Source organism: Bombus fervidus, chromosome 9, assembly GCF_041682495.2.
Source record: "Bombus fervidus isolate BK054 chromosome 9, iyBomFerv1, whole genome shotgun sequence".
Taxonomy (NCBI): domain Eukaryota; kingdom Metazoa; phylum Arthropoda; class Insecta; order Hymenoptera; family Apidae; genus Bombus; species Bombus fervidus.
This window is the reverse complement of record NC_091525.1, coordinates 10,822,698-10,850,060: the sequence shown is the minus strand read 5'-3', so window position 1 is coordinate 10,850,060 and position 27,363 is coordinate 10,822,698. Positions and strand designations below refer to the sequence as shown.

At 41.5% G+C, this 27,363-nt stretch overlaps 1 protein-coding gene and 1 long non-coding RNA gene across 12 annotated transcripts in view; one reads left to right on the top strand and one right to left on the bottom strand.

Annotated features, from left to right (window-relative positions):
• The window catches only part of Mxd (MAX dimerization protein), a 233,250-nt gene that overhangs the window by 69,807 nt on the left and 136,080 nt on the right, over nt 1-27,363 (top strand). The gene's annotated exons all lie outside the window — the stretch shown is intronic.
• Nucleotides 23,397-27,363, bottom strand: part of LOC139991173 (uncharacterized) — a 143,964-nt gene continuing 139,997 nt past the window's right edge. Inside the window, exons 3-5 of the long non-coding RNA XR_011800746.1 lie at nt 24,690-24,861; nt 23,962-24,090; nt 23,397-23,875 (exon numbers count right to left, since the gene is read on the bottom strand). This is a non-coding gene — a long non-coding RNA (uncharacterized lncRNA). The remainder of the gene's footprint in view (nt 23,876-23,961; nt 24,091-24,689; nt 24,862-27,363) is intronic.

Genomic DNA, 27,363 nt, shown 5'->3' with positions numbered 1-27,363 from the left:
AAAACTTTCTTTTCGTATTTTCGATTGAATGCCGCGCACACGTTCGTTTCATCAACAAAACGCTTAGTACGACGAGTACTTTACTTTGAATGTTTTATATATTTTTTGATTTTGACTTTGAAAGCAACAGTCCACGAAAATGCAATATCATCGACAAACGTTCGTCTTAAAGACAAAATTTCGTCGTTGTAACGAATGCCGAACACGCTGACGAATCTCCGATAAGCGACAGAGGTAGTAAAACAACCATTTCCTAGAAATACCAGGTTTTCTAAAATTTAAATCGCTTAGAGGAGGCGTTAATTTAGTCTAGCAGCGTGCCCCAGCGTCGTACGTGTACCGTTGCTGGAAAACGATCGAAATCTCCTGATGCTTGGGAACGGTAGCGTAAATGAGCTCGCGCAGCATCGGTGAATGGTGTTGAAACAACTTGCAAAAAAATGTTCCGTGGACGGGTGGCGATTTTTTGGCGTGGATTTTGCTGTCGACGCAAGTGGAGCGTGCCCCGTGCATCCTGTTCGTTCTGCGAACGAGCGCGGACAATGCGGCGGCGAGCGTGACGCTCATTGTGCGTCCGATCGCATCAGCGCGATTCGTTTCATGTAAATTTCATGCGCTCCACGCACCTCTCCCTTTCCCGGTCCTCATCCAAAAAAGATCCTGTATCCAACTGGACGAGTGCAACGGCCCGTATCGCTGCGAAAAACTCCAACAATAAAATTGACTAACGCTATGAATTTTATCAACTTTAATTTTACAGGATTTTGTATTCTCCTTTCAAAACGCCATGTGTCGCACCTTAAAGAAATTAATGAAACGTTTTGTTCGCTTTTCGTTTCTGATACCGGCAACATATCGTGTCTTTTGGTTGAAATAAATGTGAAACGAGGATGGTGAAAAAATGAACAAACTTGTAACGCTTTGAACACCTGAGATTCTAATAACGTGTCTATAAGTTTTTAGGTATCGTAAAAGTACAATCATTTATAGAAATAAAGTTTAGATTACAATACATGTAATTAGTAGACTAAGGATATTTACGCGAATTCGTATTTCGGTAAATATAATTAATACAAAATGGAACTGGGATAGAAAATTGTTCTATTTATTGAATTTTGTAAAGGATACTGTTTCTTGAAAATTGTATACGTCTCTACGTGCGTCCTGTGCATTTTTCTAACATCATATTTCCTGTGAATGCGTAGAAACCCGCAGTCTGCTCATATGCTCGTCCTAATTTGTCGCGCTTTATCGTTATTAATTAAGAATTTTGACGATATCTTGTTACGTAATACATAGACATCGACTTTCCTTCGTAAAATAGCGTTCGAATTTTTCCGTTCCATGCATTCGTTCGACCATCTTAAGTCGCAAAGTCCTAAATCGTTTTCCGCCGCACATTTTTTACAACCTTCTCGTTACTACAACCTCAGGATTTATAGACTGGCGACTTATCCGAATTTTGGCTGCTCGAAGGAGCATAAATTTGAACATCGTCTTTCACGAGTGTGGCCTTAAGAAAAGAGTTGAAACGTTCGCGAAACGTCGAGTCGCGAGAAAGTGGAACGTACTGATAAATGTAATGAACGCGAATATGTCGTCTAATGATCGTAAAAGTTAAAAATCTAAAATATCGAGTCTTCTATTGTAAGATCAGAATCGACCACGTCGATAGCGTTGGATTTTAGAAAAAATTGTAAAAAGTGGCTGCCATTTCTGATGGCGGAAAAAGAACTGTAAAAAGAGTTGGAACGAAAGGAACGAAGCGTGCGTGAACCGGTAACGGGCGTCACAGCCGACGAAATGTCGAAACATCCAAAGTCACCGAAGTTTTAGCGCAACGTGGAAGTGATTTTATCGCGAGCAGAAAACTGTGCGAACGGGCAAGCGAGCAAGCGGACCGCGAGAGGGTTCAACAAACTTTCAGCGTACCATTCACGACGATGACACAAGTGTTTCGGCTCCCCACTGCACCGGCGAGCAACGGCGGTGTCGTTGCGCGAGTATTGCACTTTCGCGGCTCGTAAATGGGGCACTGTCGCGCGCCACGCGTCTGAATTAGCCTGTTAACCATCGACGCACAAAATCTTGTTCCTATCCGCTACATTTCTGATTCGTATCTTCATTTTTGTACAGTTACGACCAAAGAAATAGATCGTAAAGAATGGTTTACTTTCAGCCAGTGAATATCGTACGAGTACTATTTTTCCTCTACATTTCCTTAAACCTTCCTTTCTCAAATTTCTTTACAAACACACAAATATCCACGGATTTCTCATAAATCGTTTCTGTGATCGTTCGCACGAAGAAACGCAATAGGAACATTTTTCGCGGTTAAAGTTTACTATTAAGCAATCTGAGCTATACATTTCAATTACAAACACATCGGAGAAATATTTTTTTATATATGTCGGAACACGATCGATGTAGATCGTAATCGCGATTAGTTACGATTGATCGTAATCTGTTACGATTGATCACATAACAGCGACTCCTGTACCGTGTTATGCGCGAAGCGCGTGCGACGCTCAAGAAATCTGTTCTTCTTTCTCGTATGAAACGCCGAGCTGTAAAGACGCGCACGAGCTATTAGGTTGTCCGAAAAGTTTCTTTCGTTTCATAAGGTGATAATAGACGAACAATAATTTCTGTTTTATATTATTTTATTGGATTAGGTATCATCCATTTCGTTATATTTCGATCATTATGTTCGTGCATAATTCAATAGACTAATATAAAACAAAAAACATCGTGCGTCTGTTATTTCTTTATAAAACGAAAGAAACTTTTTGGACAACCTAATACCATTGACATAGAGATTGTAAGTAAATTCCGATTGCAACAAGTTATGGGCCCAGATGCAGACAAATATCGTACAAGTATAATACAAGTTCCTAACAGATGAATCTAAGATAATACGTTGAAAAAGAAACAAATACAAGATAAGGTATAAAAATCGTGGAGAACATAAAAAAGCTACATCTTCCTCTTCGCTTTACCGAAAAACCTTGCAAGAGGTAAAAATCTGTCTCTTCTAGATGGATTTCTCGAAAATTTCCATCGGTTCCTCACGGTCACGGTCCGTGTCTCGTCGTAAACAGATCCAGACTCTCTTTGGGCGCTGATCGCAGCGCGTAAAACGGCGTACCGACGACACCAATCTTGGCGGTTTTACCACGAATCGATAAATCGGCCCGTCGTTCGATATCTTACGTGGAATCGATGGTCGAGGGGGAAAAAAAAGAAAAAAAAAACGAGTAACTAGAAGGATGGGTGGAGGGCTGGATAGAGGAAAAGCAGAAAGGAACGGAAAGCGGTTCCCTGGACGCGGTTGCAATCACTTAACCCGCTTTTACGGTTAGTTTATTGCTCGAAGGAAACAAGAAAGGATCTGCTTTTTTATTTTTCTCCGTGCGAAGATCGCCAAGGGATCGACTAATGGCCGCGGGGAAAAATTTCCGCGGCGAAAACCGAAGGGAATGTAGCTTGGAGGAGCAAAGGTTCGCGTTCTGTCCAGGAAAACATCGTAATTCGAAGAAATTTCTTGCGGTTGGCATTAGGAAATTAAATATGTAATAAGAAACGTATCGCGTCGTGTGTCCAATCGTGGCAATTTGTCCGTCCGTAGATAAACGTTTCCTCCTTCTTTGTATTTTGTTTTCTTTGCCAACGTTTTAGAAAGATTAACTGCGAGTTAATTTACTTTAACCGGAAGCTTAAATTCGTGTGACAATTCGCGTGAAAATATCTGCACGTACTTGCATCGTTGGTTGCCATTTTGTTGGGCAATGTGGTTTCTTTAACGAATTTTAACGGATCATGAATCTTTGTATTTGACGAATAATTACGTGTATAACCAATGTTTGACGAGCTGTAATTTAATTAAAACGACGCAGATGAAAGGACTTTTGTTGCTGAGAAACGTAATGAGTTTATTGTTTGTTATTAATACAGCTACGTATCGTTGGATGAAATTTAATTAGAAAATAACAAATAAAATAACTTACAATGGATTTATCTCCTTTTGTTATTACGGCTGCGCGTTTGCCGGGTAAAATTAATTAGGAATTTCCAAAGAAAAGAGATCGCAGTTGTTCGATTTTTGACAGCTACGCGTCGCGATACGTTCCAACGTAATGAAATCGATTTTTACGAATTGCAAAGAGGGAAATTTAAAATTATCATCTAGATTGCGTTCGAACGAGCAAGCACCCTAGCAAATATACATTAATCGCGGAGACAAATTTGAAATTTTCAATCGAACGAATTGATATCGAGTTTCAATGAAAAGTAGACGGAGAAATATCCACGCCTCCGTTTAATAGTTCGTGCAAGCGTGAAAATTGTGTTTCTTCAGGCTCCATTGCTCGAAGCACCTGTAATTTCACAGTTCCTGGGAGTAGAATTATTATCCGGTGTAACAGTACCGTCGTATATATTTTTTCCTCAAAATGTACCTCCTTTCGTGAGAAATATTACACGTTTCTGAGGTAAAATAATTTCCGATTGATGAAATTACGGAGAAACAGAAGAGGAATTACAAAAACCTGAAATCTTCTTTATCTTACGACCATTGTCATATATTTCTAACTCGATCGTCGAGCCATCGAAACTTCCATAAATTCTCCCCTTTTCTTAAAAAGATCTCGAACACCTTAACAACTTCTCGCCATCTCCCTTCTATCTCTAAACAATCTCAAGATTCTCACGAGATATCAAAATCTTCATCTGTCATCGTTGGACCACGGAAGTTTATGCGTTTGTAAGAGACGTAAGTACGCAAAAATCTATTAAAGTGAAAAAGATTTATAAGCTGTCAAGAGGCGAAACGTATGTTTTTAAATCGAACTTTCTTTATCAACGTTTCTAAAAATACGTGTTTTGCATCCATCTAACGTTTGGACTTGTCGAGGTTATTAGCTGTATGTGAATGCAAAGGAACGCGTGGATCAATCGTAAGGTAGAAAATATATATTTTAAATACCGAAGTGTAAATACAAATCGGAATATAATATGAGCTGGACCAGGTGCGCACGCTAGCAGTGTTACCCTATGACTGAAAGCCCTGAAGCCAACGTTGCCTGTGTACCGTTTATGGTTTGCCTTCGACGCAGTCTTTTGTCTATACGCTGTCGGTGACTTCGGTGCTTGAAAAAACTAAAGACCAGATGTAGAGTTTTCTTAGAAGCGATGACCACTTCGACAGGACTCTCGTCTCGGTTATGGACACGATCATCCAGATTTCGGTGTGTTCGCGTAGCCGACAGGACGTGCGTCGTCGTTTCTGCTCGACTTCTCTTAGCCCGAAGGCACCGCCAGAAATCATCCGTTCGCGGAAGTTGGTCGAAGCACGGCCAGTCCCACGATTCGCGTTGAAGACAAAAGTTGTGAAGTTGGCCGTGATCAACGAGCCGGGATAAAATTTCACCGTTTCCCTCTCGACGAGAGATAGATATTCCGCGCGCGTCGCAATCGCGACCTAGAAATCTCGGAGCGGATTTCAGAGGCCTCGGACCTACCTCTTAATTCGCGGTCGTGCGCGTTCCAGACCGTGGCGTTTTTAACCCCCTAACTGATGCGAGTCTCGCGTGCCTCGAATTTCCTGCCCGCTTATTATTCATCCCTTGAACCATCCCGTGAGCCACGGGATCCGGCGATAGCGAATTTTTGAGAATCTAGTCTGCGAATCGTCCAGAGAGAAATGGCTGTGCCGTGGGGGAGCGCGATTTAAATTTTCGCTGGAATTTATGTTATGCGATGTTCTGTTCGGTATTTTTTTTTTTTTTTTATTTAAGTAACGAGCTACGAGAATCGAGAAAGAATCGAAAGCATTGGGATTATTGGAATAGGCAACGAATCGTAACAGTTTCTGGGCTCGTTAGTCACGAGAGATACTTTCCATGGAAACGAGTCTTTAAACTTTCCAATTTCTGCGATATTAAAAATTTAACTCTTTTCTAATTACCAAGTTCTTACTTTGGCAATTAACGGAATATTCTTTGTGCACATATATCGCTTCCTATCAACGCTGCTATTCTTCTCGCATCTTCTTCGCCGGTCAAACTGCTCAGAGGAGCAGAGCAATGAAATTTGTAGTTCAGTCTTAGACTTATTTTCCACGAATATGTAAGATATCTAACAAACCGACCAACAGAATTTTCCAATCTGATACGATCGTTCAAACACGTCGACAAACTTCGCCGTACAAAGGCCACTTAAAGTCCGGGACTTTTCCTACCAATTCTTTTCCTTATCGAATCTCCGATATCTTTAACGCGGGTAGGTTGTATCGCGCGGACGAATCGGACCAGCGAGGTTCCTTCTTCCGGTGTTTTCCCCGCCGGAGAAAGCCAAAGTTAAGGGTAGACGCGTGCTCGCTGGCTGTTTAAGCATGCAAATGCCGGGCCAGCCATAAATTGGCCAGGATCCCGGGCCGCTCTTTGTCCGATTAACAGCCTGGAATCCCGGTTGACAAAAAACACACCAGTCCGTGTCGTCTCGGCCGCTGGCTGTAAAACTCGTGTATCAGCTGATGTACACGACTATTATGCGATCTGGGCCGGCGCTTTATCCTCGGCCCCTCGTAAGCCGCGGCAAAACACAACCAACCAGCGAGGATGAATTCCCGCCGCTGACTTGCAAAATCCACGCCACGGGGTTCATTCCGCGTGTCCAACGATTTAACGGCCCAGCCATGGGATTACGAAGCACACCTTTGCTTTTCGTCGAATATTATTATCTGCTGGTCGAATCGAATAATCTGCGAGTAATTTTTTGTAGAAACTTTTCTGGATACGCAACGATACATTTTGCGGCATTTGAGCGATCTCTCGTAAAATAGAATATAAGAGCCTGTAGAAGCGCTTTTTTTCTTTGTTCCTACGATATGTATTTCATCGTATACGTGGTAGGTATTTTTTTACGTTTGGACTTTTTCGAAAGTCTCTCTTAACGCTAGTCTTTCAACGATTCTTTTATTTCTTAACGAAGGTACAGAATGATCGCTTTGGCTTCCCATTCTTTGGATCGTCATCGCGTGGACATTTACGCGGAATCTTCTTTATACGCGTGTTGAAGTACAACGACAGAAATTTAGCTGGCTGTGTATTTTGTCCATTTGTTATCAACTTTCGTGACGATTTTGGTGGATAGAATTTATTTTCCGAAGATGTTGACATTCTCCAGAAAGTTCTCAATACTGTGTGTAAGGGCTGTGTTACCGTCCCTTTGATCGTCTTCCTTTTTTGTAGCTTCCTAACAAATTGACTTAGGGTTTTATTCCCGAAGCAATGTCGTAAAGCTGTTTTCAAAGAAAGATTTCAATTAAAAATGTAGTTATTCGTAAGCCAGGAAAATTACACAATTATTTGTTCGAAAGTACAAAAGGAGAAGGTAATCACGAAACAGTTTCTCGGTATTATTTTTCTCGTTTTATATAAGTTAAGATCGAATCAGAAACATAATATCGTTTTGGCGCATTTCCATAAATACGACTTCTCAACTTGGTTTCAGTCGTAAAGCGGCTAATCCTCTTCTGAACGCAGTTTACCAACTTCTGTTTAAAAATAACTCTCGAGGTGCTAGATAATATGCTTTCATCTAAAGGTCAAGCAAGCAACCGAGTAATGGCGATCAATCATCGCGTTACGTCGCTGCGCTGGTTCGAGCGAGTTTTCTTCGTAAATTCATTCGATTCCGCTTTTCTTGCTGGAAAGTGCATTTATTTAACGCTCTAAAAATACGAGCGTCGCGTTAGCTCGATATAAATGCAAAAAACGTCGCCGAGATTCTGATAACAAAGACGTCGGAATCTTTCAAATTTTCAACGTTATTTCGAAAATCAATCGCCTATATCGATAATTAGCGGAATGTTTCGTATTTTTGCTTTTACGACGTACGCAGTTTCGTATATCGCGACAGAGAATCCGAGGTATTTGGCAAAGTTAATCGTCTTTATTTAATCGAAGCTTGGACGATCGAACAAACAGAGGTATCAGAATTGGGCTTAAGTGATTCGTAACAAAGTATGTACTTACATACGTCGTATTTTATAGATTTCATAGAATCGATCTACGACGTTCGTGCTTTATGAAGCTTACTTTACGAGATTTATGCCATGGTTTTATTTCTCTCTGATATTAATACCGTCCTAGTTCCTTCGGTTTGCACTTTGATATTTTACGCTGGTTAACGGGGTTGAAATTATATCGTAAAACCGATGAAAAACAAAAGTATTCGATTTATATTTATATTCCTCGCTTATGCGTTTTTGAACGTAAAGACCTGTGCTTTTGTGACGGATATATGCGGCTAAACCGCGTTTTACGTACCTCCGAGACAAAGATCTATTCTTACAAAAAATCCCTTTGCTCGTCCCCAAACTCGATAACATTCGCCCCAAACGATAAAATATATCAAAGATACAAAGAAGGAAAAATAAAGCGCACGAAATATCAAGTTTCTAAATCTCTAAATCTTAAACGCAACACGCGTATTTATCTTACTCGCGGGCTCGTTTTCCTTGGCCCTCGAATTACCAGCATTTTTCTCGTCCCAGTGTTCCATCGCTCAACGCCAAATACGATTCATCACTGTGGATGGCCCCTCTGCCTCTAACCACTTCCTCCTTCAATTTTTGCGTCTCTCTCGCCGCGGTAGAAGGATGCTGCAGCGTGCATTAAGGATGCATGTATTCGTTGATCCCTGGCCAAGATACGTAGGCAATACGTCGCGTCGGTGCCGCGGGAACGAGGAAAATACCCCCTTTCTATTCCAGGGGTGAGTCCGCGTTCTTCACCGCAACCACTGTCTTCAGACGTCAACGCGATTTGTATCTCGCGGCTATTTCCCGTTAAAAAATGAAATTTTCTCCGGCTACCTTTCGTTCCGTTACTCCTCGTCTTCGTGCTCCGATGAGATTTCCAGAAGCCAGCCTCGCCCTTTCCAGGATTTTCTCTTTCGAAATTATTTCTCACCTTTGCCTGGCTCGGACTCTTTTGCGCTAGCCTCTGCGATACGTCGCGAACTACATTGGACGATAGTACGTTCAATAATTTGCATTTTTAATTGGCATTTTAAAATCGGATCAGGAAGCCTGCGAGAGATTCAAAGTCGTCGAAATTTTCTACTTAGATTCGACAGGTAAGCGACTTCGTAAAAATACAGGTGTTTAGGTCTCGCATCTACTGGAAACGTGCAGCCGCTTTCGAATGTCGGCCTTTATCGAGCTAAAAGCGCGTCTTTATACGTCGCATCGATCCAATCACGATCATTCGTGTGTAATAATAATTCGTGTATAGTATATCCAGGAGGCGAAGTCTAATCAAAGATTTCGCGAGATCTTCTTCAACGGCAATGTCACGTTAGCGTATCCGCGAGACGCATTGTCGATCGCGATGAAATCAATCGAGACGTAGTCGACTGTGACGATTCTGGAGGACGACACAGAGGCAAATAAAAACGACGAAACGAGACAGAAAGACCGACTGGAAGATGAATAGAGGAACGGTTGGTAAAAAGAGGAAGAGAATCAGTCGGGCGACGCTCGACTTTAATTGGACTCAAAAAATCGACAGACCGACGACTACGTGAAGAGGTTCGCGGATGTCGAAGCAATTTGGGTGAAAAGATAAGGACATTGCCGGAGGAAAGGGAAATAATAAGAGGCGGAGGCGAGCGTTGTCGAATTGAAAGACCAATTTGTAGCGGTGCCGAGCCGCTCCAAGACACTATTAGCGTCAGTTATGACGAGCGGAAAAGGTACACAGACGAGGTGAATCGGGTATCGGTCCTTGAAGAGCAAGGAAACTCGCCTCCTCGCAATATGGCTCGGTCGCGTCTTGCATCTTGTACTCGCGCGCGAACGCCGTCTCTTTTTCAGTCGACTTCGATCGTCCTCGAATAGTTTGCACTGTGTCGCTTTGCGTTTGACGTACGGATCACGATTCGAAACACGTGTCAAGAGCTGGTTAAGGATCCAGCGTTGTATAGATAAATTTCCGGAATCTTATTTTATACTCGTGATCTATTAAATGATCTTGACGGAGTTCAGAAATTTGAAGGAAATCGATTTAGAATGAAAGAGTACTCGTAGAAGCTACCGTAGATAGCTAAAGTCGGAGAAGTTTGATTTTTTTGTTGGAAAATGTTCTACGTTCCAATGAGAATACCGCAGTGTAGAATTTAAGCGCAGTTTACCACGATGTCGTCTCTATAGGAAAGACGCAAGCGCCAATAATCATAAGATTATCGTTTCTTGGCTTTTGTCTGTGCCAGCTATTTTAAACGAACGGGACATTCAGTTTTCTTCGCAACTAGGAGGTGACACAAAGGAGGCTTTTCTATGGTACACTCTTCATTCCCATGAGTTTGGACTAAATTAACGCGTAAGTTTTCTTCTGCCTCGGGAAAACTTGTTTCCTAATACTTACAGCGTTTCTTTACGCGTGCCCTTCGATTTTGTGATATCAAAATTTCTATCAAAAATATATATAGTAAAAATATCTACGAAGAAATCCTAAGTCTGCTACGAATCACAGTGAATTATATACCGATATTCCCATCGATGTTCCTGCGAAAATACAAATCCGTTACGCGAAGTTCATCTGCTCGTTCCACGGAGCGTGTTAACGCGCGACCAAACGAAAAACAGGACGAAGACGTTTGATTCAACGACGTAGAAAATCGGTCGCATCGTTTTACCGTCGAGTTTATACGTGAAACGATAACGGACCGGGGAAACGTTGTTTCATTTGACGCTGGTCGTCTCCTCGTTTTCTATAAAGCAACACAGGCTGAAACGAACGCAGCAAGAAAAAAAAAAAAAAAAAAAAAGAGAAAAAGGGAAGGAAAAGAAAAAGTGAGGAGAACGAAGAAGAAGAAGCTCCTTGAAGAGAATAGAGGAAAGAGTTCGTTGAAGCGCGTTTTATTTCCGGCGGTTATCCAGTCGTGAACGAGCCTGGGCCAGCTTCTTTCTCGCTGGACGGATGATTTTCTTGGCCGGTTTCGCGACTCAGAACCGGAAAGAGGGGCAAAAGTGCACGACGGTCACGAGTCACGATTACCGAGTTGCACGCCGGGCTGGTTACACCGTCACGAATTTTACCGGAGGTTAGAGACACAATGGCGACTCGTTCTGAACGCTGGAGGATCCTCTTGCTTTCTTATTTCCTTCTCTCTTTCCTTTCCACCCCCTCCCACCCCTCGCTTTACCTGCTTGTTCTGCCTTCCCTTCTTTTCGTAATTCATATTACAAGCCTGAAGATTGCAGTATGGCGTCGTGTTTATCCCAATTGAAGTCAATTATTTAAAATTAATGTATCCTTTCGAGATTGCTTACCATAAAATATCTGTAGGTTGGAAACTACAGTGGCTGACGAAGGGAAGTTTAACATTGATACTCGTGCACGTGAATGTTACTAACTTCTGTATTAGACGTTTCTCATCGCGATAATGTCAATCGTTCATTGTGACGTATATATATATCTTTATCGCTTTATTATTACTTATTACTTATTGCTTATCATTTAACCTACCTCTTCATTTACCGTTCTTATCAATTATAATTCAATTTCGTAAAATTATAATATTTTTCCTCTTGAAACTTTCCTCTGTTCGCGACTGTATAACAAGTTATCAACGATTCGATTGAAATCATCGATCGAGCAGGAATATCAGTAAGATAGAGATTTTTTATTCCAGTATTCTTCGCTAAGAATATTTCACAATCTCTTTCGCGCGAACTACGCAGCTCTAAACGCATTTTTTCTCTGTCATTTTAATCTCAATCCATCCGTTTGTACGTATCGTTCGAAATTTAATCGTTTGTAATACGTAAATCCGTCGAAAGTCCGGTCGCTTGTAGTAAATAATCCTTCAAAATTCCCACTGCCACAATAATCTTTGGAAACAATTAATTTGCTGGCAAAATTGTAACACTCGTAACGATCGACTGGAATTTTGTGAAATTGTTTTCGCTCCCTGATCGGTGATTTCCTGGAGCAATCGTATTTCTGGTATTCGGTGGGCAGGGGGTTGGTTCGAAAAGGAGGCGAGATCGTTGCCTCGACGAGTCGACTGCTCGTCTTCACGATGCCCGACTGTTTGCATTTCAAATTCCGCGATAGCTTCCATTGCCTCGGGATCCCGATTACGTTCGAGGTATTGATACTTGTTCTCTGGGGCTTGGGATGCCGGTGTTTGCGCCGTGCTCCGTTCACAGATTTGTCTAGGGGATGGGTGAATGGCATGGGCGACGAGTTCTCCCGGGAAAGTGGGTTAGATCGAAGGAGCGGGCAAGAAATTGTCGAATACTTGAGTTTGGGTATTAGAATCGTCCCGGACTGTCGTCTTGATCGCTTTGTTGTTTAATTTACCGAAATTACGGATCGAATGTGAAAGATACAAGTTTCGTTTGATATAAAATCCGATTGCAATCTTACGTTTCCGTTGAAGTTACAAGATTCAACGTCGTTTATGGTATTGACAACTAAGTGATTGCGGATTTTATCATTACCATCTAATGACAAAATCCGCAAGCACTTAGTTGCCAACCCAATAGTTCACAGGTTTCATCGACTACCAAAGTACCTTCGCTGCGAAAGGATATTGCGAAGAATCGTAAGACACGGGACGAAGAAGGATAAGGATCGTAATAAGTTGAAGATGAAAACGCGAGAATAATTAACGTAACGGAATAACTCGATAGAACGCGCCACTCGTATCAGAAATTTATCTAGGCGAAACATTTGTTCCGTCGAATCTTCCCTTCGACACCTACAACAGAGGAAATTCCTCGACGAAATATGTCCAGACAGATTCACAGAACGTACTCGCGGCCCTATCAATTCGCCATATGTCATGTTTCATGGGATTTAAATAGCGCTGGATGTTCATATGGTATGCCCCGAAACAGTTGTGGCCAGGTAAGGAAGAAGGGGAAGACATCGGCTATAAATTACGGTATCTCTAGGGCAGCAGGCGTCGAGCATCGAATTCGCGCGTTCGCCAAGGAAACGAAAGGAAAAAGAAGAGGGAGCTGAAAGTCCATGAGACGAATAAAGCGAAGAGAAAGGACGAAACGTTCGAACCTGCCTATATACGTAGACGAATGCACGTGTGTGTAAAAGGCGTAGGAAAAAAACATTGGATGGTCAAAAGGGAAGGACGAGGGTGTAAGAAGAATCGTCGAGGTGACTCGAGGCGTGGTTCACCCTCTTTCTTTTCTTCTACCCTTCGCTTCTCTTCCTTCCTCCTTCCTCCCATTCTCCATCTGTTTCTACTCCTTTTCCACCGTCCCATCTCCGTTTTGCACGCAAGATTAATTTTATAGCCATGGAACGATTCGGCGAACCGGCATCGCGTGTCGCCCCGATGAAAAGGACACCCTGTATACCGGGCGGCCATCTAACCAGCGGAAAAAGGGCGGAAGGAAGAACCAAGGGAATATTTCTTTTTGCAATCTGAACGTCGGCCGGGTTCATCGATTTTTGCCCATCTTTCCAGATGACGTACGACCACGACCAACCGCCCGTACGTTTTTCACGTTTAGAAATTGCGTCAGTTTCTCGCCGTGGTTTCGCGCGCGAATTTCTATTTCCTTCCTCGCTGTTTCCGCAGCTCGTTCATTCCGTACCTCGAACCGTATAAATTTCTTTATATTATTTCTTAAATACACAGCCTTGCTGTTTGGCAATTGTATTTTATGCCGTATGACGTAATACTTTAGTTCCTGGCACGTACGGTTGAAACTCGCGAAATCTTACAAAACTCCTACGTATGATACACTGTCGGCCATAAGTATCAGACACTTGATATGACATCTGATAAAAATTGTATACGCTTTTCACCGCTTTTATCCTCTGACTAATCTTTTTCGTCGTAAACCCGTTACTTCGTACGTATCGTGCCTGTCTTATAACGTAAAATACTTATTCGTGTAGAGTTTATGGATAAATTTCTTAATAAACGTAACCAGCAATTCTTCCCGATACCTACAGCCGGCGGTTTATGCGCGTACTCATTATGCGCGTTAGGTAAAGTAGTTGTCTACGCGATACAATCTTTCATTTCCATTCTGTGATTTACATTCGACGATTGTCAACTTCGCGAGCTGAGACCACCGGGTTCGAAGGTGAAACGAAGCTTTGACAGAAACGCGATCGGTGTTCGAGGTAAGGAAACAGTGTGATTCGATAAGTGAGCGAAGGAAGGTGGAGAAGGAAGTTGCCGGTGCATAAATAAAAGTTCGATAGCCTGGACTAAAGATCGAAGCATCTCGAAAACGTAGGAAATCGTTTCTAGGAAAATCTGATACTCGATAGAAACGAGATCCACCGGTTTCCATGCGAAACAAAGGGGTTGCAGGTCAGGAATTGACTTGTAAAATGGACGAAGTGGCTCCGTTTCGTTGCGATCAACTTTTAATACGGTATCGAGCAGAGGGTGGTCGACCCTGGCTACATAAAGTATACACTTTTCATTTACTTCCCAGGCAGAAACGTTTGGAACAATGGAGAAGTCGAGCCGGGGCATCTTGGCTTTTATCCCAAAAACTACCGACAGATCGAAAAGTTTACGAGCAGGAAAGAACAGTTCTGCTCCTGATTCTCGTAAAATCCAGCTGAATAATACGTTCGGTTTACGAAATGAACCAACCTTTCTTTGTCTAGAATTCTTCAGTCCTGATTATGTTGTGGTATAAAATTAATGTGTAATATACGGAGGAATCAGATTGACAAATTGTATTCGATGGAATTTTTAATCGACGAAATGGGGAAACGAAACGGTTTGTTAACTAGTGTGCGATATTTGGTGCGTTGCGCTGTCTTTGATCAATATTTGTTACAGACAGATTCCCCTCGTTACGTAAGAGAATCGAATCAAATGATTTTCATTAAAATTCAGTGATTAAATATTTAAATAAATATAAGTGAGTTACGATAGTAATACATCGTTTTTTATTCAATTCTATAATTATAAGTTATACATTTAAATTGAACGAATGCTTAAATTAAAATAAATTATTGATTTTAATTAACGAACTTTCAATGTAAATTTTAAATATACAGAATTAATGGAAATCCTGCTTCCTGTAAGCACCTTAAACGCTATTGTTACGTTCCATTATCTTTTCGCGGGGCTCGTAATTAATAATTTACGATAAGATAAAGTTTAACAAGGAAATGATAAATGCTTTTTATTTTATTTTACGATTCTTTCAATTTCTTCCATTCATCGTAAAACCTCCTCTTGAAAAATCGATATCTACGATACTTTCGTTCTCGTTTTTGTCTTCGAATAGATCTAACTTCTCAGCAAAATCCACTGTGTGTTCCTAACGTTCTGCACGTAGTATGTAACACACGTAGCATACGAAACACCGATGATAATTACAGAAATTGTTTATTTTTCATGCACGAACGATCCTTTTCGCGCAGCGTCGATCGAGGACCACCGACGTATCACAGAAAAGCAGCTATTTTTCACAAGTTTGTAGCGAGTATATCTTCGTCGACTGTTCGTATTTTCGACAAATTGCGATCGATACTTTTGTGACATCGATCACCTCGTCGCTATCCATATTTAAACGGTTCTAATCATTAATTCAGACGACAAATCAAACAGACTCTCAACTATTGCCACCTGTTACCGGGTTATAAAATTTCATTCGTTTGATACATAGAAAATAATTCGAATATTATCGATATTAATCAACGACAGAATTTTTATTTTCGTCGGTTGAAACGGAACAGAGCCGAATTACGAGCACGTTGATCATTCGTACGAGGAACTCTTCACCCCTTGACGAATTCATCGCGGTCGGAAAGTACACGTGGCGTGCGAATGATACGAGTAATTAGGATTATTGCACCGTTTGCCTATCGCCGGGAACGTACGGGCGTTTCGTCTTTCGTTTGGACGCGAAGGTACGTTCGAATCGCGCGTGTTCGTGAAAGCAGCACCGATCACGAACTCTCTGGCGTACAATTAGGAAATTTCGGTGCTTCGACCGCGCCTTTCGCTTCTCACTCGTCGTCTCTTTCCATCGTTCTTACTTAGCCATTTCGTTACGATCGTTGCCAACTATTAATTCAGATGTTCTCGAATTTTACCATTCCTCGTACGATGTTCCGATCCGTCGATCTCAAGCAGAAACTTCTACGATCACGAAATTAAAAGTTAATACAAATAAGTTAATTTCAATGGGACGAATTTTGATTCTTGGAAATATAAATACGATACAAGGTACTTTTAACAAAAGCGAAAGCGCGCGTTAACGAACATGAGATTCATAAACAAAGAAATTATTAATAACATCGTAATTATCAAAAATTATCGTAATTCGTCTTATCTAAAGATCGTTTTCGCAGGATACACTCGCGTACCTGCCACAATCTGGCGGTCTTTTTCAATTTTCCTAAATAAAGAAGACCATCTACCTAAAACTCCAAGACAACGAAAGACCCTCTCACCCTTCTTCGTACTTTTCTAACTTGCAATTTAAACGCAGCGCCTCGTGTTCGCGCAAATCCATGAAAGAAACACGTACAAACAAAGCATAGGGGAAAAGAAAGGAGAGGAGGAAGTGAACTGCAGCTTCTCGTAGAAAGAACGCCGCTCTGTCTCCTCGTGTGCTCTACGAATCTGGAGCAATTCGTGTACATAAATTTCAGCCCATAATCCTTAACAAACATTCCCGCGTGGGCGCTAAGCCACTCGTCCCTATGCAAACAAACAAACAAATCATTTTGTCCAGTTGAAATGTTGACGGACGATGTTCCGTGGTTCCTCTCTCGTTGGCCTGTATCGTTTGGTTCGCTGGCCACGGTCGTTTTCCTTTGCGGAACCACGGAAGAACCGCTTAAGCCAATTGCGAGAGGCAGCACGGGCGCGCGACGTGTTACGAGGCGGCGTTCGTTTCGCAAATTAAAATAAACTGGCACGATACCACCGTTGGCAGACGGCCAGACACGCTCCCCAAACAAGACCGCGCGACGGAAATCGCTGTCGCGTTTCCACGCCCGAGCCCGTCTTTTTAAGGGCTTTGTACGCCCGTTCATTTCTAACCCTTTCAGTCAAACCCTTCAACCGTTTATTAGAAACCGTTAAAATTACACATTACGATTGCTCGAGTTTATTGGAAAATTGTTCTCGCGACGAGGATCCTATCTCTTCTGGTTGCTTGGAAATTGAGACGCGATATCGTTGTAACTACGCTCGAGATCGAGGGATTGCATTGATACGGCGATACGAAATAAAGGAAGGTTTCAAGCGGATTGTATTAGGGAAACAAAGAATTTTCTGTGTTTTATTATTCATTGATAGACGCACAAATGCGTATACAATAGCTGCAAGAAGTATTTTTACATAGCTTCGTTTCGACTTATTACGAGGTTCGATATTTAATCTTCATGGTATCAGATTTTTCTAATGGTACTATAGAATGATACAAAATTTAATATACTTGCGCTTGATTAATTAATGTTATAATAAATACAATGGAGAGTAAATACTTTTCCTAGCAATTTAATTAAAAAACAGTTTGCAATATTATCAACTTTCTGTCTTTTTCGACGTACGATTAATGTAACTTCTAAATATCTGCTTCGTACACGCGCTTCGTAAAAGCTGCATTAAAATGAATTGGAAATCACGGCTCTCTTGGTACAAGAGTAGAAGAAGGCGGAGTACATTTCCAGATTGAACTACCATATTAAAATTCCGTGGCAGCCGTTCCAACGTAATTTCTAGGCCGGCAACGGGCAAAAGACGCGGAGGAACGGTGGCATCCGGACGCGTAATTCTCGCGGCGTGTGTCTTGCGGGCTTCTCGCGTGTTTCGCACGTACGCGTACGTGTCCCCGGCTAAGCGCACGTAACCTCTTGGCGGGCACGTAGCTGGCCTCTCCTCCTCGCTCCGGTACAGTTACTCGCTACAGCACGTCCAACCGTTACCTACGGGTCCAATATAATCGCAGCAAACGCACTTGCGCGTCGTCTGAAATTCGCACGCGATTCCATCGCACCGAAGTTGACTCGATCCACGTTTATCCGCGTTTCGAATTCGGAAGCGACGATCCCAGATTCGGAAGTAAGGAACAACGAGAACGCTCGACCAAATTAATTCAGACCACAGCACGATTTTTCATCGCGGTGCCGTGCGTTTTGAAATGCAATAGAGCGTGTAAACAGCCGGCGGAGAGCATCGGTCCTGATTTGCACCGCGCTCCTGGAAAAAGCGTTAATTGCGCGAACGCTAACGAGAAAAAGCTCGCGAAACTTCGTCATTTTCCTCGTGCTTCGGCCTCGCGACCTCTTCCCTCTTTCTTCCTTTTTCCGCCGCTTCTCCATTTTCATATTTCCTGTTTTTCGCTCGTCTTGAGTTTCGCCGGAAAGACGAAGAACGACGATCCTTTTTTCCACCAAGAACGTCTACTCTAAATTTACCCTCGATCACCGATCACTGTTCGTCGTTCGTCACATTTTCGAATTTATTTTCCGCGTGTTCTTGCGCGATCGAATTAGTATTACTAAATATCAATGAAATTTTTTGTCACAAGTTACACGTTCTAGTTATTTACAGAATTACTAATTACCCTTGCACAACAACAGGTAAACGAGATTGGTAATAAACGTTCACGAGTGAATTTAAAAAATCATAGGTTATCCGTTTTAGTTATCCTGCTTGGCAGAAAGTTGTGAGATTATAAAGGAGAAATTTACGATAAATGATCGCGCAGCAGATCCATGGGCCCACTTGTATAAACTAATATCGTTAGAGATATCTGTACATAATTTCGTTTCGATACGTGCAATTGTATAATTTAAGGTTTGGTAGCGAAACCAAGGGATTTTTGCTAAAGAAACGACGTAAGGCTAGGTAAACCAGCAACAAATGGCACGGAATTGCATAAATCAACAGATCAATCTAGTTAGTCGTTCTTCTGGTCCACGAAAATTCCCTCTTCGTCTCCGGAGGATTCTAACGAGATACGCTCACTGAAAGACAAGATTACGTTACCGAGTTGTCGGAATAGATTCAGATTTTCATCAGGATAGAATCCACGGAGAAATCGTACGGTGAACATCGCGAGTGAATCGTATTTGGTCGCGTACGGATAGCATAATTTTATCGGAGGCAGCGCACCGTTCAAAATGGCGTGTGTCCCACGCGCCACACTCGTTTTCCAAATCGATTCTAGTTACGTATTCACGATACCATAATGGTTTCGTGTAATTGCGCGATCGATAGAATGGGCGAACGGAGGAAGCTGTACTTTACGCTTAAAATACGCCCGCCGCTGCCGTGTGTTCTTTGGAATTTCCAGCTGGAATTCCACGTGTCTCGTCCAGGAGAATGATCCTCCTTTTCCGGAAGTCGAGGTTTCGCACGAGACAAAACGCTATCAATTGTTTGGTCTACGAGTCATCTTTTCGTTTCCCTTGGGAACTTGATTACCTAAGATAATATAACGTTACTTAATATAGTTTTCTTGGAAATAATTGGAATTCAAATAGTTTCTCTTGTATTTTTTATTTTCTGATTTTTAAATCTCTAACTTGAAAATTCTAATTACCGATGTTGGCAATCGAAGGTTAATTAATTTGTTGAGCGTACGGTGAACGTTTAGGTATTTATGGGAGATTGAAAGACGCGGGCAAGTAAAATTCTCAGAGAAAGAAAGAGGAGAACTCGGGGGATTCGTAACGGTAATAACTATTAAAATTCCTAGTTACTCTGGTTTATTTGGAGGATTTACTTTTTACGATTGGCATGTGTTGGACAGAAACGTGGCATCCTAGCTGGAAGAGTTTAAGGCTCGTTGTTTAGAGTTTAGAATTTTCGTTGCCGTGCTGTTGTTTTTATTGGCGAACGTGTCGTAAAACTAGGTGTTTCCCGAGGGAAAAACAGAAATTAGTTTTAATGGTTCTTGGGATCGGCGAGGTTGGGGGTCTGAACGAAACTACACATCCTCCCTAAACTTCTACTCGTTCGGTTTATCGCGATCTGCCTCATAAAAGAAATGTTTTTTCAACGACTGTTTGTAAAGAACAAGGAACAATGCAATATAAAAATAGAAACCGATGATTTAGAGTTTAATTGGTTCGAACGAAAAGAATTTTATCTTTAGCTTGCTTCATTACTCGAGATACTCGGAATAGGCTGAAAATGTTAATCAGTTTCGAACTTTCTTCTAATATCTTTCCGATATCAAAACGATCTCGTGTCATATTTTTCTTCAAAATCAGCCAGACCTTTTTGTCGGTAGATACTTAGACGGAATAGAAGGCATCGATTATCGCGAAACATATGACGAGACAAGCAGGAACAACGTCGAAAACAGATGTTGTCCGGTATGATTTTCCGTTTCTGACATCGCGGAGACATCTTGCTCGATGGCCTTCGATACTCGCGTCTGCTTTTTCCATAGTTTCGCCTCGAGCTCGATGCTGACGTACTAATCTATTCCTTTGTTACAAGAAACTAGTTTGTTGCTTGTTACCGCGTACTTATTGCACGTGAACCGATAGCCCATTGTTCTTGCTGTAAATACTATTTGTCGTCGCTTAATATCGAACAACGTCAGACGGTCGACAGTTGAAATGAAATTTCACCTTCGACTTTAACTCGATGCAAAACTCTGACTCAACCAAGGAACACGTAAGTATCCTGGAATTTTTCCAAATATTTTATAATCGTATACACGCGAACGATTGTGTACGACGAAAAGATAAATTTGTTCTTCTCCGTTTTCCAAGAATTCACGGAATCGAAGTCCACGCCGAACATAAATAGAATAATTTGATCTTGCGGTAGAAATCGAACGCTCTGTTCTTAAGTTGGTCGCAATTTATTCAAAACCACTCTATGACAAGACTAACCATCTCGACCAAGATTAATGAATCAGGAACACAGTGTTTCTTGCGAACTAAACTTCCCATCACAACCATTAATATGTCCGTGTCACTTAACAAACCGTGACACAGATCATGCCGAAAACTGCAGAAATCTTAAAACGAGCGTCCCATCGGATCCACTGTTAGGATGTTAAATTACGACAGGAATATCGAATCGAACGTTAAGGAAGGAAACGCCGATGATTTATTTAGTTCTTGTTTGGCCAAAATTCCCAGGCTCTGGTCCGTCTGTCTCCATTCCATTTTTCATTCGCCAGATAAGACCCAATCCAATTGGCACGGCCACGTTTCCCTCTCTCAGCCTTCTATGAGTTATAGGAGCTTTATAATTCACGGTATTACGGCCCTATGGAATTCTTATAGTCTGAAATATACCGCTCGCCTCGGAATTTTGCCATCATCCAGTGTATTAAGGCACGAGAAAGATTTCTTCTCCAACTTCTTCTTTCCTATCAGCTCGAATCTCCAACAGTTGCGAAGCTTACCATTTTCAAGCTAAAAGCCCTTCAAAAATTCCGATTTATACATATAAAGCACGTCTTATTATTAACGAAACGTATCTTAATATACCCGGCGATCCAAAAATCTCGAATAAACCCAGGAAATTCTGTTCTGCAAGAGGCAACGCTGCCGGTTCGTTCTTTTTTCATCATTTGCATAACTCGACTTGCTTCTTGAGACTGTCACGCTCGAACGATCGAGGATTTCAACGATTTCCATGACGGTACTACTCCTCCAGCTGGCTAATTCATAAAAAGGGGGAAATTCCTCGACGCAGCGTTGTTCATTCGTCAAATTTCTCCCCGGGCAGCGACACTTGGCCGGCCTTTATTCGGAGCCGGCGCGTCTAGACGAAATTGAATTTAAATATGAATGCGAGCGCGGAGGTCCGCGTAACGCGCGAGAGTTGCAGCGCGGTTATCGGGGACGGTTTATCAGGTATTCTCGACTTCCTGTCGTTGTAACCAAGGGGAAACTGCGTTTCATGGATACGTCCCCAGGAAATTGTTGATTTCTACGACTTTCCACCGTTTTCGCTTTTCTAGAGTTCCTCCGTCTCTCATGTTGCGATGTTGCGAGCCACGTGAACCGTTACGTTACGATCTTCTCGATCTTTCTGCGGCTCCCGCGTTGCGTTACGTTTCGAAAATAATAATTCGAATCTTGTTAACGAAGTGAGAAGCAAATCGTGACTAGCGGGCTACGTAACAAATTACTCGCAAGAGAACTCGGATAAATTGGACGAATAAGGAATTATTGACAAATTTAGGGATTCATCCTGCGTTTGGTGTGTGGATTATATTACGAGTTGGGAGTAATTTTCTATCTCAGCGAGATATTTTGAAACGAAGATTCTTTACAAAATAATTTGTCGTTATGGATATCGGGCAACAAAAGTTCATTATCGATGAATTCATGGTTTTCCGGATTATATCGTATTTTGAACTCTATCGGTGAAAATTTGAAGTTTAAACAGCGATTAGCAAACGAATAGCTTACTTCGCGCAACGTTACGACCACCTCGAACGCTTTCCAAAATATCAATTTACGATCAACGATACTCGAATCGTTAATACCTACGTAAAATGTCATGAAATAGAAAAAGACAAAATAGACGATACATATAATAAAATACGATGAAATTGAAAAACAAAAAAAAAAAAAGGAAACGGTAGTGAGCAAATATGAAGTCGTTTTTTCCACCCCCTTGTCGCCCAACCCCCTCGGTGACCCCGGTGATAATATACGATGCAGATCGCGAGGCACGTCCATCTCCCGACTGGCAGGATGATCGAGATCGTTGGTCGACTCGAAAATCAATTATTCGTCGGTGCACCGAAAATGCACATCAATCTTGTCATGACCGCTCGTTTGCTTCTCTTCAGCGGCGCGCATAGTTGCACAATCGGGCGTCGGTATTGGTGTACCTTTTGAAGTGGATCAGTTAACAGCGGCTGATGAGAGCCGTGATGGATGACCCAGTCCACTTTTTTCTCCTCCTTCCTTTCTTTTTTCCCCCCTCCTTTTTAGTTTCTCGTTTTCCTCTCCCCTAAGGAATATTCCACAGGGGGCAAGACCCAGAAAAATTCGCAAGTGGAAGCGAACGAGAATGATAGGAAATAAGGACGTTGTTTCGGATTGTCGTACAGTCTCTTCTCGATTTCCCATTCTTCTTCGAAGAATATTTAACGGCGATTAGATGGAGAAAAATTGCTGGAAAGGATAGACGCGCAAGGGTGCGCGAAGAGGATGGCACACGAGTGTTTCTCGAGACAAAGTTCTGGAAATTTGTCGTATTTGCTAGCAATTAAAAAGTGTCTAATATAATCGAATTTCTTTGGATTTCTCAGAACAAAATGTTAGAACTTTGTCGATCTTCTATCGATATTTTTTATTATTTATTAAACTACTTCTCCACCGACTTTCGTGCGACTGATTTTCATACAAATTCATATTTGTAGTAAAGAAACAGGTAGAAAGTTGTTTAATCAAGTGTTATAGAAAGCATCGCGTACACTTTGGATATTTTATACGTTTTCTCGTATCGTACGCATTCTGTGCAATTTCGCACTTTCAAATTTCCCATAAACGCACGAGAATTCACGTTCTATTTATTATCAATTTAAATGCATCCTGTATTAACTTAACTCTGAAAATTTTTACACACTTTACTCTTCGATACAGTAATGAAATTCATCTTTCATTCTTATCCCGATTATCACACGCGACACGGAACGTGTTCACGACTCTTTCCTCAGTCAACTGGTTAATTTTCCTTAACAATACCGCAAGATCTTCGATTTCCTCGGTCATATCCGTTACATCGTTCAGTTCCACTCTTCCGGCGGCGTTGATGCGGAAGTTTGCCAGATCATGTGCTTCCTGGATCCGGGAGAAGTGCACGGGAGCTTCGTAAACGACGATATTATCTCGAAGGGATGGGAGCCGACTCGCTTCTGTTCAACAGTAAGAAAATCGATCAATAGTATATCTTTGCTGTTGACCGAAGAAAGACAAGCTACTGTCGCTCCGAAAGACTTACTGGCTCAAGAAAATTGACTTTTCGGTTTGGATCGTATCTTTAGATAAGTTTCGCGTTCGGTACGGATGCTGGCAGGCATGCCTTTACTTAAGTTTGATCGGTTGATCCTCTAAATCGCTTTTCTCTCAACTGTTCGGAAAGAAGAAGTTGGTCTTTTATGTGGAAAGACAATTTATATTGTTTGCGGTGTGCTTTCGATTTAGCTCTTTACAACGCTACGTGACTTGAGAGTCCCGATACATATGTAGCCATCGGTTTATATTTTTGAAATTACGGTTTTTATTTTTCTATCGCGCCAAGTGAATTTACCAAGGTGAAGTCTTTCGATATTTCGATATTTCGAAATTTAGACAATTTCATCTCCGGTAAAACGATCGTCGATTTTGTCATATTCCCGTTCTGATGTCTTTTAATTTCTTTAACCGAACAGTGTTGCAACGTATGAGATTCTATTTTATTTCGAGTTATATTAGCGTTTCGATCGAGCGAGGTCGCACATTTCGAAATTCTTGACAGCTGTAAGCTAATTTTTATCATTGGCAAACTATAAACCGTGTTCTACTAAAGAGAGACGATAATAAAAATAGAAAAGAAGCGGATGAAATAGTAGCGAATCGAGGCAACAGAGCCGAATCAACGGAGCGTTTTATGCGGTCGGGTGCATTAGCGTAGAACGCGTGGATAATTTACGATCGGCGCTGTTTAGATCCGATGCAAATTACGATTACCTCATAATTCACCCTCGACGCGTTTCGTTGCGAATTCACGCGATAGAAATCGCTCGATAATTGCTGGAGATGCGACCCCTTCTGCCGGGGAACTTGTCGCGATCGTTTCTTCGTTTATAGCCGCCATGAATTCTTCATCACGGTCTATAGGGAAACTTTGTCTTCTTAATGCCTGTAAAACACGAACATTTACAGGTTGATGTCTTAAGATGACGCGAAAGCGTCTTGAAGATCACCGTGAACTTCACTTTTGAAGAATCACGCTCGTATTGCGTAATGAAATTCTAGTCAAGCTGTTCTACGATATAATTTACGGATTATCTTTATCTTCCTTTCGACTGTACGTTCTCGTGATTTTTCAGAGAGCGAAAATTAATTAATGCACGATCAACAAATATTCGTTCAACATATATCAACATATATCGTTTTCTAATATCGACGAAGGTACAGTTAGGAGAATAATTCAAGTCGTGATAAAAATAAGTTAACAAGCGAAGAATTTACCTTCTATGAATCGAAGAAATTTCTATAAAAATTCCTCCTCCCTAAAATCTCTCTCGTTTCGTTCTTAATTCGAGAAAGAGAAACGACACGTGTAAAATTCAGAGGAAAAGAAAATGCCAATCTTTCGTTTACGAGTGACGCCACGATCAACGCCGATGCGCAATCGATTAGATCGAATTTCTGCCAGCGAAAAGCCGGTTCGTCGCGGCAAAATGTAGCATATTTATCTACGTTTACGTGCTGTTTTCTCGTTTCGCGCTAGTTCGACCTAGAACAGCGTGAAACGAACCGCAGGGAGGAGTGTAAATGCTTTTTTAGACGCGAGTTCGGCTAACAAAATGAACGATAAGAAGTTTTAAAATGTCGCGGTTAGATAATAACGCGGGAAGAAAAAGAAGAGGGTGAGTTTCTTCGTCGGTTAGTTTCACCCCTTAACCGCTATACGTTTTAACTAACTCTATAGCTTTTATTTTAGTCGGCGAAGTACAGTGTGATATTTAATTGGTACAGGAGACGATAGAAAATGGAACAGCGTTTTTGGTATGCGATTAACAAACAATTTGTCTTCCGTTGAGAATATTCTTATCGTTCTATAACAACAGAACAAACAATTTCTAGCGTATACTTAAATATCCAATACGATAGAAGTTTGTATATCCGCACCTGGTTTATCCGATTAGATCAATACCGAGCCTCTATTATCCCAACTATGATCGACCGTAATTTCGTAACGCACATATAAACATTTATCGTTGTAATGAATACACGTGTGAACGTCTGTTATAGGAATTGTTCGGTTATCCAAGCTGTTTAAACGAGCTTCTATGGTATTTAAAATAATTGTAACTAAAACTGTAGGATGAAAATAAAATACTTGTATATATCGTGCTGAGTAAAGTTTGCACAGGGGAATATTGGTTATCGGCGTCCCATTAACCAAAGTTTTAAATTGTTCCAAGTGTTTTGAACTTTGTCATAACCTCGTTATCACAAAAAGACACATAAAACGAAGCTACGAGCGCTGGAATACCTTCGTGAGTCTGTACGTATCAATGATTTTCAATACTCCGCGCAATCGGTGCTACGTCTACGTACGCCTAATTGATTCCTCGCAAACAGAGAAGTCCCTAACAATTTACAAAATGCTCTTCCCAGCCCCCGTGTCTTCCTCTAACAGCAACAAACTGTCGATACCACAATACCACATTAATTTTCTCCGAAGCCAAAGCGATTCTTGTCCAGAGGAACGAAGCAAAAAGAAAAAGCCGCTCGATCCATCGATCTGTCGCTGGTCGAGTGTTACCAGGCGACGGGGAACAGAGTCGAGACACGCCGTTCGCTTTTTCCTACGACGTTTCCCGTATAATTGGCTCGGACGTCGGTCACGGGACCGCGAAGTGTCGTTCGCGTCGACGTTATAACGGCAAAAAGCGATCGTGTCTGCTCTTGCCACGAGAGGCAAACGGGTAACGTTGAGAATCGAGCCGACCAGCCTATTCGCGTTTCAATCGTCGACCAGCTCCAGGAGAGAGGTTACGTACGATCGATATCGATTGCCTTTTTACGCCTAGGTTTTTGCAACCGGTGCGAACGCACGGACCTCCGTAGAACGTGGCCGTTCCACTCTACCAGAGTAAAGTTCCTCTATTTAATTAACATTTATCGTACAGATGCGACGAATAAAATGTTCTATCTTAAATGAATGGCGATACTATTGTTAGTAACAGAGGCAGGGATAAAAAAAAATAGCGGAACGTATAAATAAACCGTATTTGCTGTGTATAAATATTCTACATTTTCCATATTATTAGACATTTAATTTGGTATATCGTTGACGAAGCCACGTTTCGTAGAAAGAGAACGATATATCGTATATCGATCGATTCGTTTCAACGCGTAGATCGATAAACTATCGAAACTAACCGGTGATAACATTCCTATTCGATTTTTCAACGATGACCGATATATCGATCGTATTTGAACCAACGAAAGGTTGCGTTTAGTTTATTAAATTATATAGGGCGAAAAGAAAAATGAAACGAAGAACGAACGTAACGCTAGATCGCATTAAGAAATCGTCAAACTGTTCGAGAGCGTAATCAAATTAACGAATCGTTGGAAAAAATAATGCATAATAACAAAAGAGGAGGATAAAGTAGTATTTGAGAAA